At 39.6% G+C, this 16,868-nt stretch overlaps 1 protein-coding gene across 8 annotated transcripts in view; it reads right to left on the bottom strand.

Annotated features, from left to right (window-relative positions):
• The window catches only part of LOC100449428 (protein CASC2), a 162,750-nt gene that overhangs the window by 116,364 nt on the left and 29,518 nt on the right, over window positions 1-16,868 (bottom strand). For 5 of the 8 annotated variants that reach the window (XR_008510657.2, XR_010141630.1, XR_008510656.2 and 2 more), the window contains one exon: window positions 1,095-1,228. The exons of the other annotated variants lie outside the window; for them this stretch is intronic. The gene's annotated coding sequence lies outside the window, so the exon portion shown is untranslated. The remainder of the gene's footprint in view (window positions 1-1,094; window positions 1,229-16,868) is intronic. 8 annotated transcript variants of the gene reach the window in all.

Here is a 16,868-nt window from a genome sequence, read left to right as displayed (position 1 = left end):
CAATCAAAATGGATGCTAGCTCCAACAACTACTGTAAATGTACTGGCACAGGACCACAGAATATAATCTGCTTGTATACTTAGGAAGGACTGAATAGGTCCTAGAGCAATTGAGAGGTTATAGTTGACAAGATTTGTTTATGGATTGCCTTATTACTTAGGAGGTCAGCAGGACAAGTAGGTCTGCCGAGAGGAGGTGGGCAAAGTTTCAAGTTCGATTTGGGTCAAGCTGAATTCAAGGAATGGTCCAGGCTAGGTGTGGTGGCTCATACCTGTAATCCCAGCACTTTGGGAGGCCAAAGCAGGCAGATCACTTGAGCCTAGCATTGGCAACATGGCAAAATCCCGTCTTTACAAAAAATTTAAAAATTAGCTGGGTGTCATGGCACACGATTGTAGTCCTAGTTACTTGGGAAGCTGAAGTGAGAGGATCACCAAAGCCTGGGAGGTTCAGGCTGCAGTGAGCCATGATTGCACCACTGCACTCCAGAAGCCTGGGCAACAGAGTGAGACCCTGTCTCAAAAAAGGGAGTGTTCCAGACCTGTAAGTGCAAATATCCACTAGGCCTTGGAGAGGGCTGGGCTGGCAATATGGATTTGGGCATCATCAGCATGTGGACAAGTAATGAAAGCCAGGAGAGGGAAGGAGTGCACCAGAGGAAAACCACAGAGTCAGGAGTAAAGAAGGCCAGGGATAGAAACACCAGCCCTTGATGCAGGAGCAGAGGAAGAAGAGGCTTCAAAGAAGTGAGAAAAGGAGGGCAGAGAAGAAGGACAGAAGCCAGGAGAACTCAATGTCAAAGAAGCAAACGGAAAAAGTGTGTCAGGAAGAAGGAAATGGTCAAAGGAGTCTTGTGCCACAAAGAGATCTAGAAAGAGAAGGAAGGAAAGATTCTTTGGGTGGAGCAGCAACAACATCATTGATGCGTTTGGCAAGAGAAGTTTCAGTGTGGTGGTGGAGGTAGAGGACAGACAGCAAGGAGGTGACAGGAAGAGGTAAGAATATGGAAACAGTGAAGTTGGAAGCTCTTTCAAGGTAAGAAGGGGATGGGAAATGAAGTATTAGTTGGAAGGGAACATGGAGCTGGGGAAGACCTGAGCGTGTTGAAATGCTTCCTGTGCTCGTGGATTCCACATCTTTGGTTCATAAATTGGGAAGGCAGTCTGTGTCAGACTCTCTGGTGGCTTCGGGATGGGAAAAACTCGACAGAGAAGGACATATTGAATACCTAGGTGGAAAAGTGAATACTTTTTTCAGTTCTCCTGAAATGTTTTCTTGCTCCCTCCCCACCCAAATCTTGGCTGCTCCTGTCTTCTCTCATAGCATGCTGTACTCCTTGATTGAGACGTCCTTTCTGGCACTCTCTCCTACTTTACCGCATATTCTATCTGTAATCCATGTTGCTAAGCCTTTCAGCCCCACCATTCCAATGACACCACACATGTAAAGGCCACCATATTATCACACCCAGTGATGAGTCTACTATTCTCATGTTCCTGGACTTCTCAGCAACATCTGACACTGTCGGTCACAAATTCTGCCTTGAAATTCTGTGGCTTCCAGGACCACAATGCTGTCTTAATTTTCTTCCTGCCTCCTTTTTAGGTGACTCCTGCTCTTTTACAAGACCTCTGGACTTACTATGCTAGTAGGGGATTGAGTTGGTGGCCCCCAAATTATATGTTCATGCCCTAACCCTAACGCCATGCATAAAGTTAGTATGACCATTAACTTACTTAGAAAAAATGTCTTAGCAGGTGCAATTAAGTTAGGGATCTCTAGATTAATCATCCTAGTTTATCCAGGTGGGCCCTAAATCTAATGACAAATGTCCTTAAAAGAAACAGGAGAAGACATAAACACAAAGGAGAAGGCCATGTAAAGATGGAGGCAGAGATTAGAGCTGTGTAGCTACAAACTAAGGAATGTCCGGAGCCACTAGAAGCTGAAAGAGGCAAGGACGGATTCTCCCCTAGAGCCTCCAGAGGGAGCGTGGCCCTGATGACACCTGGACTTCTGGCTCCTAGAACTGTGAGAGAATAAATTTCTATTGTTTTAATCTACCAAGGTCATAGTAATTTGTTACATTAGCCCTAGGAAACCAATATAATGCTCAAACGGAGTTCTTAATTTCCTCTCCCAAGCCATTTTCTTCCTGGTCTTCCTCATATCAGTCAAGTGTGCAAAAATCCACAAGTTCTTCAGGCCTAAAACCATAGGAGTTATTCTTGGTTCCTCTCTTTTTCTCCCACTTCACATGCCATGCATCAGTTTTATCCTCTCTATTTAAAAAAGTTACCCAAAGCCTGATTATTCCTCATTGCATCCACCATTACTACACAAGTTCAAGCTATTTCTCATCTTTCTTCTAGACTGTTGCTTCAACATGCTAAGTAGTTTCCCTGCTTCTTCCATTCTTAACAATTCCAGCCAACTCTTAAACTCAGATCCCATCACAATTCTGATTAAAACCTTCCAGTAGCTTCCCAAGTTCTTGGACTATGGACTCAAGGGCCCAAATGATCTAGCCCCAGCCACTGTCCAGCTTCCCCTCCACTACTTCCCTTATGGTGACCTCTTGGGCTGCCTATCTGTTCCTCAACATCCCTACGCTCCTCCCTCTCACTGGCATTTGCCATGACATCTGGGTCTTCTGTGGCCAACTTCTCTCATCAGTTAGATCTTTCCCTTCCAGAGCCTTTCCCTAGCCATCCAATCTAAAATAGCCTTCCATGTCTTTTCATCATCTACCCTGCTAAACCAATTTACTTTCTTTGCAGCATTAATGATCTAAAATTGCATTATTATGTATTTACTTGCTTGTTGATTATCTTCCCTACTAGAATGTAAGCTCTGTGAGAGAAAGTGCTTTGCCTATTCATCAAACAACCCCCAGAGTCTGGAACAAAGCTTGTCATGCAGTAGACCCTCAATATATATTGTTTGAGTGATCAGATGAATGCCTTTTAACTGCCTGCTTACCCTCTCCTTCACTGTTGTGTATTCAGTGCTTACCATAGTCCCTGACTGTGTATATGTGATAAACCAATGGGCATATGAATGAGTGAATATTTTCTTGATCACTCCAGCTGAAAGGAATCTCTCCTACCTCTGAACATATACATGCTATTGCTTTATATGTTGACACATGATTGTGCCTTCATGTCAACTCATTTCTCTGTGCCATCTCTCTTTCTCACTATAAACTCCTTTAGCTCAAGATCGTGATCTCTCTCATCTTTATTTCCCACACAACATATTTTGCCATATGTTACAGAGAGCAGCACTTCAGTGGATATTTGGTGATTGACTGACTGAATGAATAAATAAATGAATGATTACAAAGGACACAGTCTGGCAACTTGTAAACTTCCACTTGCTTAAGACTGTTCAGTCCATTCCTACTTGTCCCAGATTCTCTATAGCTCTCCACCAAATCCACCACTTGATATTATCAGAGGATCAAAAAAACTTCACTTCTTCCCTCTGAGCAGTGAATACAAGAGGCAGCAAGTAGCAAAACACTCATGATACCCATGGGTCTATTGGACTCTTTTTTGGCCACTAACCCACTTAATTTGGTGTAGTTTAGCACATTACAAGATTGTTCAAGAGTACTATAAATGATGTCAGACACCATCAGAAACCACTTCAGAAAATCATTGCCTGTAGCTGGATCAAAAGGTGAACACCTGGAAACTAGCAATGCTAGGAAAACAGAATAAATCATGTTTTCTACTCTACCTCTTAGAGATTTACACCTTTTTGCCCTAAAGGATGTCCGTATTTTTAAAACTTTTAGGCTACTATAATATATGCATAAGTCATTTGTACAATAATAAAATATTTGGGTACCTGATTGAAGAGAAATTATTCTGGCTTCTCTCGCTTCTCTTTGCAATTATTCTGAGCAACTTTCAAGTCATTTTATTTATTCTGGTCATTTATTCAGGTTATTTTCATGTGGTACTACTTTCAACAAGTTAAACAAAGACAGCCATATGTATCCAAATAAATAGATAATAATAGTGACATTTGAATGTTCAATGGATTATTGAACTTAGAGTATTTTTAAATGACTTTAAAAAGCAATATGGTAGTATTTAACTGCTTTAAGCACACTAGTTTAAGCAAAATGCAGAGCTCAGAACAATAATACTTTTTTTTCTATCTCAGAGCTGTAAAAACAGGTTGATAAAACAGTTATTGTGTGAATGATAGTTAATGCACTCCAATTTTAATCCAATTATTTATTTCTTTGAGTGTTCAGTTGCTCACTAATGCCTACTTTGTGCCTCACAAAACGGCAAATGTGGTCAAAATGACTCCACCAGGAGAAGATAACTTAAACTAAATTATGAATAGATTCAGCCATTGGGCAACAGCATGTGTCTCCACAGCAGCAACCCTTACCAAAGAGACAGCAAAGCTGAGCTTCCTTAAAGTAGTGTGGGAAAAAGAAAGGAGATGTGGGAAAAATTAAGACTTTTGGTGGGGGGTCATTTTTATAGCTTGAACGTGGTTTATCTGAAATTTTGTGAACTTGATATGCTATTGTGTTCCAGGCTGCAGAGTTCAAAAAGAGATGGTTTGTTTGAAATTATGGCACCAAAATGTGTTTCCACTTAGGATTTTACAAAACAAATGCTTTGGAGATTCAGAGAAGGGGGCAGCATGGAAAGAAATAACTTTCCAATTTTATTTTAACATTAGTTCTTGGCACCCAGAGTAATTTGGTCCCAGTACACTATGACAATCACATCTGTCAAGCCCCTCTGGATTTATCTCAGACTTGAATGGAACACACAAAAATGCCCAGAAGGATTTTGTTCTTCTAGAAAATGAACCTGCTTCGCTTTGAGGACCCTTCTTAAAAGACTGTTACTTCATTCAGCTGTTCCTAGACTGAAAATATTATGAACCACACCCTGGGTTTCCGTGTTCAAAAAATGTAAAATCACAGAATTAATCAACTGAACAAAAATGTCTCCAAGTAGACAGTTTTGTCTCAAGATCTTTTTTTCTGCTATATTGAATGGCCTGCAATACAGTGGATAAAGAAACTGTGTGAGTGTGAGCGTGTATGTGTGTTTCTGTGTGTGTGTGTGTGTGTGTGTGTGTGGTGTGTGTGTATTGGGGGCTGCTTTGTTGTGGCTGTTTCCCCCTCCCTTCTTTGGACCTGAATGAACTAGGAATGCCTTACTGGAGTTAGTTGTTCTCAGCCGTTTCCTCTGCCTCCACACCACGCACAGTCAGAGGGAGCCGGGAAGGAAATAGAGACCTGTTAGAATGTGTTAGTGGGGAGGTAAGCAGGGAACATGCGCACTTTGAAAAAGTCAGTTCTGGCAAGAATTCACCCTTATCCTTTTCAGGATCACTCCCTTACACTGGTAAACTTTTAAAAAGCTGAAAGATAAACCTATAAACAGAAGGTCTTTTTAGAGATATATTTCCTAAACTTGTCATTCACATATGATCTTCATGATTTTAGACATATTCAAGGATCACTACCTATGAATTACTTAATCCTTGTTAGCAAATTTGACTCCTAAAAAAATCTAAATTTATTTGTTTTGTTAAGGGGAAGTTTCTTTCACTATCATACATAGATGTGCTGGTTACATATATATTTATATATTTATTTTAAAAGTACATTTATATATTATGTATATATTATGAAATGTGAATATATAATGTATGCATATTATATGTATGATTATTACATTTATATATAATATATATTTTTCTGAAATAATATGTATTAAGTGTATACAGATATATTTATTTATTTATTTTTTATTTTTATTTTATTTTTGAGATGGAGTCTTGCTCCATTGCCCAGGCTGGAGCCCAGTGGTGTGATCTCAGCTCACTGCACCCTCCGCCTCCCAGGTTCAAGTGATTCTCCCGCCCCAGTCTCATGAGTAGCTGGGCTTACACGCATGAGCCACCACACCAGGCTTATTTTTGTATTTAGTAGAGATTGGGTTTCACCATGTTGGCCAGGCTGGTTTCGAACTCCTGACCTCAGGTGATCCACCCACCTCGGCCTCCCAAAGTGCTGGGATTATAGGCGTGAGCCACCACACCTGGCCTGTTTTTTTTATTTTTTGAGACAGAGTCTTGCTCTGTCATCTAGGCCAGAGTGCAGTGGCACAACCTCAGCTCACTGCAACCTCTGCCTCCTGGTTCAAGTGATCCTCCTGCCTCAGCCTCCCGAGTAGCTGGGATTACAGGCATGAGCCACTGCTCCCGGCTGAGATACATTTATATTTAGAAAAATATTTGCCACCTAAAAGCCACTCACTTTTGGAAACATTGGTTTGAAGTATCCCATAGTTGAATGATTTTGCAAACAAAGATGAGAGGCTCAGACATTGACATGGCACAAACCCACTTGTCAGGAGTATATATAGCTGATGCTGCCTTTCTTTCCTTGGTGACTCTCTTCTCTTTTTCTCTTCCCTTCTGCTTTAAATTATTCCAGCATCCCTTCCCACTGTCATGTTTTCCTCTCCTTCAACCCCTTACCTTGACACACTCCACAGAGACTACATATAACCTTTGTTTTCCAACAAAGCGGGGAAAATACATTCATGTCTCCCAGGGAGAGTAAGCAGTTGGTTCTACAAAAGCGTGGTTTCACTGTGAGAAAGGGACCCCGATGTCCCCACATCCTACCTAACTTCACATTCCTCCATGAAACTGCACGTTAATTATATGAGGTCACCAAAATATTGGAGGCAAGAGATCCTATTCTAAAAGTAAAGACTCTAACACAGTAACTGAAATAATGAATTGAGGCACAGTTTTTATTAAAGAATGATAGGAGATACACCTGTTAACAACAACAAAAAAAGAAATTCTAAGACTATATTTTATGACTGGGTGATCTAATTTGAATATATGTCCCTGCCAAATCTCATGGTGAATTTTAATCCCCAGTGTTGGAGTTGGGGCCTTGTGGGAGGTGTTTGGGTCATGGACATGAATCCCTCGTGGCTTGGTGCTGTCCTCATGATAGTGAAAGAGTTCTCACAAGATCTGGTTGTTTAAGTGTATGGTTCCTTCCCCTGCTCCCAACACACACACACACACACACACACACTCTCTCTCTCTCGCTCCTGCTTTTGCCATGTGACATGCCTGCTCCTGCTTTGCCTTTTTCCATGAGTAAAAGTCCCCTGAGGCCTCTGTAGAAGCTGAGCAGATGCGGTGCCATGCTTGTACAGCCTGCAGAAATGTGAGCCAATTAAACCTCTATTCTTTATAAATTATCCAGTCTCAAGTATTTCTTTATAGGAATGCAAGAACGGTCTAATACAGAAAGTTGGTACCAAGGAATGAGGCATTGCTATAAAGATATCTGAAAATGTGAATGTGACTTTGGAACTGGGTAACAGGTAGAGGTTTGGAGGAGATTGGAGGGCTCAGAAAAAGACGAAAAGATGAAATAAAGTTTGGAATTTCTTAGAGACTGGTTAAATGATTGTAACCAAAATGCTGATGGTGATATGGACAGTGAAGTCCAGGCTGATAAGGTCTCAGATGAAAATGAGGAACTTATTGGGAACCAGAGCAAAGGTCACCTGTGTTATGTCTTAGAAAAGAACTTGGTTGCATTCTATTCATGCCTTTGGATCTGTGGAAGTTTGAACTTCAGAGTGATGATTTAGGCTATCTGGCCAAAGACATTTCTAAGTAACAAAGCAGTCAACATATGACATGGTTGCTTCTAATAGCATACATTCAGATGTGGGAGCAAATAAATGACTTAAAGTTGGAACTTATATCTAAACAGGAATAAGAGCATAAAAGTTTGGAAAATTTGCAGCCTGGTCATGTGGCAAAGAAAGAAAGAGCTTTTTTAGGAGATGAATTCAAGGAGACTGTGGAGCAACCACTTTTTAGAGAGATTTGCACAAGTAAAAAGTAGCCATGTGCTAATAGCCAAGACGATGGGGAAAAGACCTCAAAGGCATTTCAGAGATCTTGGAGGCAGCCCCTCTCATCACAGGACCAGAGACCTAGGAAGACTGAATAGTTTCATGGTCCAGGCCCAGGGACACCCTCCCCACTCACACCTGCACCCCTACCCAACCCCCCCCCCACCCTCCCCCCAGCTTCACACTGTTCTGCACAACCTTGGGGCAATGCTCCCCACATCCTGGCCACTCTGGCTCCATCCTCAGCTCAAAGGGCCCCTGATACAGATCAGGCTGCTGTTTCAGAGGGTGTAAGCCACAAGCTTTGGCAGCTTCCATGCCATGTTAAGCTTGTGGGCATGCAGAGTGCAACAGTGAAGGAGGCTTGGCAGCCTCCATCTAGATTTCAGAGGATGTATGAAAAACCCTGGGCACCCAAGCAAAAGCTTGTTGCAGGGTTAGAGCCCTCATAGAGAACCTCTACTAGGGCAATGCAGAGGGGAAATGTGTGGTTGGAAGCTCCACACAGAGTCCCCACTGGGGCACTGCCTAGTTGAGCTGTGGAAAGGAGGCCACCATCCTCCAGACACCAAAATGGTAGATCTACTAGCAGCTTGCCGTCTGTGCCTGGAAAAGCTGCATGCACTCAACAACCTATGAGAGTTGTTTTGGGGGCTGAACTCTGCAAAGCCATAGTACAGAGGTGCCCAAGCCCTTGGAGCCTACCTTTTGCACCAGTGTGCCCTGGATGTGGCACATGAAGTCAAAGGGGATTATTTTGGAGCTTTAAGATTTAATGACTGCCCTGCTGGGTTTCAAAATTGCATGGGGCCGGTAGCCCCTTTCTTTTGACAGATTTCTCTTTTTTGGAATGAGAATGTTTACCTAATGCCTACGCCCCCATTGTATCTCGGAAGTAAATAACTTGTTTTAATTTTACAGGCTCATACACGGAAGGAACTCATTTCCAGATGAGACTTGGGATTTTTGATTGAGTTGATTCTAGAATGAGTTAAGACCTTGAGGGACTGTTGGAAAAGCATGACTATATTTTCCAATGTGAGAAGGACATGAGGTTAGCGGGGCCAGGGGCAGAAAAATATAGTTTGAATGTCCCCATCAAATCTCATGTTGAACTGTAATCCCCCGTATTGAAGGTGGGGCCTGGCGGGAGGTGTTTAGGTCATGTGGGCAGACCCCTCAGTGGCTTGATAGTGTCCTCATGATAGTAAGTTCTCATGAGATCTGGTTGTTTAAATGTATGGTACCTCCCTCTCAACTCTCTCTCTTGCTTTTGCCATGTGATGTGCTTGTTCCCACTTCGCCTTCCACCGTGAGTTAAAGCTCCCTGAGGCCTCCCTGGAAGTCAAGCAGATCCTGGGAGCCAAGTTTGTACACATCGCGGAACCATAAGTCAATTAAACCTCTTTTCTTCATAAATTGCCTAGCCTCAGCTATTTCTTTATAGCACTGCAAGAATGGTCTAATACACTGGGCAACTGCTCAGCCTCCCATTTCATTTAATTTGAGCATAGATTTAGAAATTCAGGTACAAATGCAGAAAAAGAAAAAGAAAAGAGTATCATTTATTCCCTGTGTTTTTTCTTAATTCAGTTAGAAATGGTTATGTGATAGAAAACAGAAACTTTTCGTTTTGATTTTATTTTTAAAATGAATATTTGACCCAAAAGATATGTCAAAAGCAAACAGTTTTAAAGTACTTAATACTTTTAAACTTAACATTACTTTCTGCTTGGCAGGTTCACTGACACTTTGATGATTTGATGCATAATACAGAAGGTTTTAGTAGGATACAAGGATCTTATTTTATGTAAGACCTAAATAAAATATTCTGCTCATGACAAAAATTGTGATTCAATCAAAAGACAACTGATCCTACCCACTCTGGTCTTATGTTTCCCCATTTGTAAAAGGAGTGGGTCCAATGAGAGGGTCTTCAAGCCCCCCTTCTAACTCTAAAAATTTATAATTCTGAGATCCTGCATTTCCCAAAGATATAAAATGCTTTATCTTAGTGTCGATCAGATAACTAAAGCAAACACGGCCGAGTGCGGTGGCTCAGGCCAGACGTGGTGGCTCACGTCTGTAATCCCAGCACTTTGAGAGGCTGAGGCAGGCGGATCACTTGAGGTCGGGAGTTCAAGACCAGGCTGACCAACATGGAGAAACCCTGTCTCTACTAAAAAAACAAAATTAGCCGGACGTGGTGGCGCATGCCTGTAATCCCAGCTACTCAGGAGGCTGAGGCAGGAGAATTGCTTGAACCCAGGAGGCAGAGGTTGCAGTGAGCCGAGATGGCGCCATTGCACTCCCGCCTGGGCAACAAGAGTAAAACTCTGTCAGAAAAAAAAAAAAAAAAAGAAGAAAACACAAGTTAAAATATCAGAAAAATTATATACTTCTGAGTTTATTAACCAAGCACACTAAATATTTGTGTATTCACAATTTCCCTATCTTAAAATTAACTAAAAGTCCAACATCCAGCCTGGTTAAGTGTCATTTTTTATATTTGTAATTAAAAATAAAACAACTACTCAATGTTATCATGTACCAAAATTGCATGTCAGGAACAAAACATTAGTGAGTTGAATTGTAGTCATCGTATGTGTCATATTTCAGTGCTTGATTCTAGTCTGAGACAGAGACATATATGGCTCTATATCTCTTTAAAATTTTTTAAAAATTGCACGTATGTCTTTTTCTGATTTGATGTAAGGCTTTAATGTTGATATGCTATTTTATAGGCTCCTTAAACTAAAAAAAAAAAAAAAAAACTAGTCTAGATAAAAAACAAACTATATGTCTAAGAAATTTACCCTGAACAAAGGCTGAGAGGGAAAAAAACCTTCATTATTTCAGCTGAAAAATGGCAGATTAGTTCATTGAGTTTTAACCAAGACTGAAACCCAGCGTAAGTTCGGGGTGGGATAAGGTAAGTAGGTACGGGTGTTGGGGGGTGCCTACAAGAGCCCCTTATGGCCCACCTGAGGTCTCAAACTTTTTTACTTTTGAGATTATTTCTAAAAGAGATGAAATATTCTGTTATTCTATTTATTTTGTGCTATAAGCAATAATTTATAAAATATCATTTAAAATACACTAACATTTAGGAAATCTGATTTTGCAATTTTGTTCTTTTTTTATGTATTCAGAAGCCTTGAGAAATGTAGCAGACTTGATGACTTGATTGTGGCTTCATTATTGGTTTCTAGAGCTGCTTATTGGTTATTGACAGAATCTAAGCTCCACAAAACATGGGATGTTTGTCTATTTCACTCATTGCTGTGTCCCCAGTGCCCAGAACAGTCCCTGACACACAGCAGGCACTCAAACAAAATTTGGTTAATAAATAAAGGAAATTAGTATATTTGTGATTTCTGTTTGCAAAATGTCCATTCTCGAGTGAGAGAGAGGACTTTGGGGAAGGCTGCAGGAATTAATTGATAAATAATGTAATATTTCAATCTTTCTATGCAATAGCCCTCAAATTGTGTTCTGATCCATTCTTTAAAGCAAGAAAAAGTGAATATGCAAATACCCAATAAAAGCAGGCAGCAGTAATAGATAATACAAACGAGGATGCAATTTTTAGTTACTTCTCAAACTCTCTCTCTCTCTCACTTTAGGCTGCTTATATTGGTCAGAAGAGAATTGGATGGATGGATGGATGGATGGATGGATGGACAAATAGGTAAGATTGGGAAAGGCTGACTGCTTTATCTCCCCTTTAGAAACTTAATAATTATAGCAATAATAGCTAATACAGGGCATACATGGTGCTTATCTTGTGTCAGGCTCTGTTCTAAGGGCTTTATATATATACGATATATATCAATGGAAGTAATTCTCACAACTACCCTGAGAGATATGCCCTATTTCTGACTCCATTTTGCAGATGAGGAAATTGAGGTGCAGAGATATTGACTTGCCCAAGATCACACACTTAGTCAGTGGTGGAGTCAAAAGTTAGATCACAGTGGGGTCTCTGGAGTCCACACTCCTAACCACTTTGGTATACTGCCTCTAAGACTCAGTAAAGAAACATCTCTAGCTCTCTTTAACCCACTGTTCCCAAAATTATTTGACCACAATGTACCAATCAATATCTCTAGAACATAATCTGGCAAACACAGAAGCATGATATCTGTTTGGTTCCTTACAAGTCAAAATGTTTGACCTTGTAAATAGGGAGATGAGTTATAATCAGAAATGTTCTCCTAATTTTAGGAAAGAGTTAGCATGAATTGAGTTTGAATTCTCAGCTTCCACATGCCATATAACTCACCTATGAAACAAGAGAAGGAGGCAAGACATTCTTTGCCATTTCTTAAAAATGAAACAACTTCTTTGATTGATATTCGTGAGTTGCAAACCAAACAAAACTATGTAAAAAAGTGTGTAGCTGGCAAAACGGCATGACAAATGATACCATGAAGTTCATGAGGAAAGAAAGCTAAGAAATGTTCCATTCTCCAAAGCAATTGAAACCTAGGCTTTACCATTCACTCATGAACCATTCCAGCTGAGAGGTTCTTCTCACAGCCACCAGCAGACCCTGAGTGAACCCTGGTGCAAAATCTAACATAGAACACTGCTGTGTTGTGCATGCCTGCATAGGCCCTCAGGAAGGGGAAATACGTTTGGCTAGGTAAGGATATATTTCTTAGGGAATAGGAAAGACAAGCTTGCCCCTCTGAGAGGCACACAATCCAGGTCTGCCATACAGAAGAAGGAGCTTCGAGCATCTTTATTTTAGCTGCACTGTGAATTCCTGCTCCCATCCACCAATATCAAGTTTAAGGTGGGGAAGGGTGTCAGGTGGGAATGACAGAAGGGCAAGACCCACAGGTAGAAAAAGAAGCTGCCAAGTCACTCCATTCTCACCCCCTGTCACCTGGGGTGGACATCAATGGCAGCTTTGTTTTAAACAAAAGCTTTGGTCAAGCAAAGGCCTTTTGCAATACGCCGACAGCTTTGGTTTAGTTTTACCATTAATCAGTGCTGAATGGAACATGGATTCAATACACTCTCAAAAGGAAAGGGCTTGGTAAGCTGAGGCTTTCTGGGTTTTCTTTGGAACTTTTTTATTAAAATTCTGATTATTGCTGGGTCTACAAATCAGATAGTAAAAGAATCCAGAATATATGGCCATGCTTTATAATGCATAGCATATGAACTAACTTGCAAACCATGCTCTTTTAAATAATGAGTAGAGGAAAACTGGCTTTTAATTATTTTACTGCTAAGCTCTAAAGTTTGTTTTACTAAATATAACTTTTAATGTTATTAATTAACATAACTTTTGAACAAAGGAAATATCTTATGTTGATGACTGTAAAGAATCACACGCATATCCATTCTCATAGTCTTCCAAAGTTAAAGGTACAGTATGAGATACATCATTCAAATACATAATGGACTCCTTGAGTGGTTCAATGGACGGCTTGAATTAATAAAAACATAGGGAAATTATTCTTTAAAACCATGAATTCACAACTACAAAGCCTATTTTTGCTTTGCTATTATTAATACAATAAGAGGTTTGACTTTGACCTTGAAATCATAAACGTGGAAAACATTAACAGTATTATATTGACATGTCTGAGCCTCTCTTTTTCTGTATTAAACTGAGGCTTCTGATAAGTTTGAAGGAGTCCCTATGGCACCAAATAAAACTAAACAATTTATACAGCCTAAGATCAAGGAGGTCTAGTGAACCAAAAGATCCCAGCTCCTTGATAAAAGGAACTCTATTTGAAACCACTGGCAATTATTAATGTTTTAAAACCATAATACAAGAAATCATTCTTGTTAAAAATAAATATTAACCTTTTGGAAAATCTAACCTTTCTAATAATCTATATAACAAGCTTTTCAAAAACATTTCAGATTCGTGTTGATAAAAATGTGTTCATATTATTAACCTAGCCTTTTTCCCTCAACCATGATACATTTAAACTAAGAATGAATTAGAAGGCTGCAATTGTCTTAAATGTAATAGCATATCTATTATAATAAATTGTCTTTTGGAATGTTAATGGTTTTTCCCCAGAAGTATTTAATTTTTTTTTTTTTTTTTGAGATGGAGTCTCGCTCTGTAGCCCAGGCTGGAGAGCAGTGGCACGATCTCGGCTCACTGCAAGCTCCGCCTCCTGGGTTCACGCCATTCTCCTGCCTCAGCTTCCCAAGTAGCTGGGACTACAGGCACCTGCCACGGTGCCTGGCTAATTTTTTGTATTTTTAGTAGAGACGGGGTTTCACCGTGTTAACCAAGATGGTCTTGATCTCCTGACCTCGTGATCCGCCCGCCTCGGCCTCCCAAAGTGCTGGGATTACAGGCGTGAGCCACCGTGCCCAGTCTCAGAAGTATTTAATTCTTAAGATTGGGTTTTGGTAACAAAATAAAATGGGATTTTTGTCTTCCAGATCATCACTTAATCTCCTCTGGGGTAACAGAGCAGCAGTTTGCTATAACCTGTGAGTTCTGCAGGGTTACTCTGTACATCCCTACCAGGGAAACTGCTGTGGTGTCACAGATTACAGTGGAAGACACATGCTGCCTTTCTCTTGTTTTCAATCTAAATAGACCAGTAGCCATGAGCCATGCTTGAGATGGAACATACTCCAGAGATAAGCATGTAACAAAGTGGAGTAGCTAGGAAGCAATTGTCACTGGTTGTGATACTTCAAATCAGTATTCAAGACTAGCTTACCCCAAGTGGGATAACAGGCCTTTTGCAGCCAGAAAAGAATGTGCATGAATCTGAGTGCCTATAAATATTGTTGACTACAGCTTGGTGGTTCTTTGGACGTCATGTTTTCTTTGACTTTCTATTGAAATTACCACTTTGGTAAAGCTTGCAGGATAGACCTTATTTCCAAAAACAGTTTTTGTCAGAGAAATAAAGCAAAAAAAAAAAAAAATTGTGAATCTTAAGAGGTCATTCCTTTTAATCCTGGTTAAGTATAAGCAATTTAGAATATTTAAATGTAGTGATATTTACAAATTATTAGAATGGGCATTAATCCTGTTTAATCTTTAGCGACATTATGGAGGCAGTGCTCCAATAAGAGAAGGAAAGTACTGAGACCATTTTTTAGCTGAAAATGTCACTCAATGAAGGTGAGCTGTCTCCTCAAAACAACAAAATGCAGTTTAAACTGATCTTCAGACTCTCAAAAATGATGTTTTCATTTCAAATATATATATGGTTACAATAATTAATGTGTTCTATTGATTTGCTTGACAACTATTAATGTACCCCATGTTACCAGGATAATCTGAGTCCTTTTGAAACTCCTTAAATGGAAGTATTTTTGAATATCATGAGCTGTAGCTGATGCCAATTTTTGGTCCTATAGAGTAGCTTAATATTCCCAAAAGACTGTTTCTCAATTTGTTTTCGGTTTAAACAATGGGTGTTTAATTTAACTAAGGAAAACCTTAAACTTAAGATTCGATTGTGGCAACACAGAATGAAATGGGATTTTTGTCTTCCAGATAAATAGTCATTAAGTTCAGCTCACAAATCTCTTTAGTCTGTATATAAGTATAGCAAATGTTAATAATTATTTTTAAGTGGGCTTTGAATAATGTTTGGTCTCATTAATTAAACACTTTCAAATATTTAAACTTTGTTTATAAATTTAATAAATTCTATATTTTTAAGTACTTCAATTATCTAAATTATAGAAATTACAGCAGATACTTAAGAAGCTGTTTTATATCTTGTACATTAAACTTAAAGACATTGAAGTTCTCTTAAATGCTCCAATATTGTATATGAGCTTAGTAACATTTCAATTTAAAATCTCAAGTCTAAATAAAGTGATAAACCATCCCTAACTGAAGAGATGTCTGGTATACAGAGCTTTCTATTTTAAAATGAAGACAATTCTGAGCAAATCAGGACAAATTGGTCACCCTAAGTCAAAATCACACAATTACAAATTTTCAACTGAAGTCGTAAGACTGTCATTCCAAAAAGACAAATTTGTAAAATAAGAAATATGAACAGCTTTCTTCTTAACCCCCAAATATTATTACTTCCATTTTAATTATTGCAATCCTTCCTACACTTAATTCTAAATCTCCCCAGAGCTAAAAGATTCTTTCCCACTAAAGGAAACCTGTTACCATGCCATGTAATTTAGGTCACATGTGCATAGAGATTTTGGCCCACATAGGGACTAGACTTGTTAAAGACCCTGATGAGTTTCACTGAACTTTGTTTCATGGTTGAAATGTCATGGACTTCTAAATATGAAGGTGAGCTCAACATCACTAATCATTAGGGAAACGCGAGTCAAAACCATAATGATATATCACTTCATACCGATTAAAAGGGCTACTATTAAAAAAACAGAAAATGTTGGCAAGAATGTAGAGAAATTGGAACCCTATGCACTGTTGGTGGGAATGCAAAATAGTGCAGCTGCTATGGAAAATAGTATAGCAGTCCCTCAGAAAATATAATTACCATATGATCCAGCAATTCCACTTCTGGGAATATACCCGAAAGAATGGAATTAGCTGGGTGTGGTGTCACATGCCTGAAGTCCTAGCTACTCAGGAGGCTGAGGGAGGAGGATCACTTGAGCCCAGGAGTTTCAGGCTGCAAAGTGCTAGGATTGCACCCCTGCACTCCAGGCTGGGAAACAGAGAGAGACCCTGTCTCTGAAAAAAAAAAAAAAAAAAGAAGAGGAAAGCCGAATCTCCAAGAGACATTTGTACAGCCATGTTCATAGCAACAATGTTCACAATAGCCAAAAGGTAGAAGCAATTTATGTGTCCACTGATGAATGAATGGATAAGCAAAATGTAGGATATACATTCAATGGCTATAAAAAGGAAGGAAATTCTGATACATACTACAACATAGGTGAACTTTGAGACATTATGCTAAGTGAAACGTCATTCAC

The sequence above is a fragment of the Pongo abelii genome, chromosome 8 (assembly GCF_028885655.2).
Source record: "Pongo abelii isolate AG06213 chromosome 8, NHGRI_mPonAbe1-v2.0_pri, whole genome shotgun sequence".
NCBI classification, from domain to species: Eukaryota; Metazoa; Chordata; class Mammalia; order Primates; family Hominidae; genus Pongo; species Pongo abelii.
Note: the sequence above shows the minus strand (reverse complement) of the source record. Positions and strands in the feature narration are given on the sequence as shown.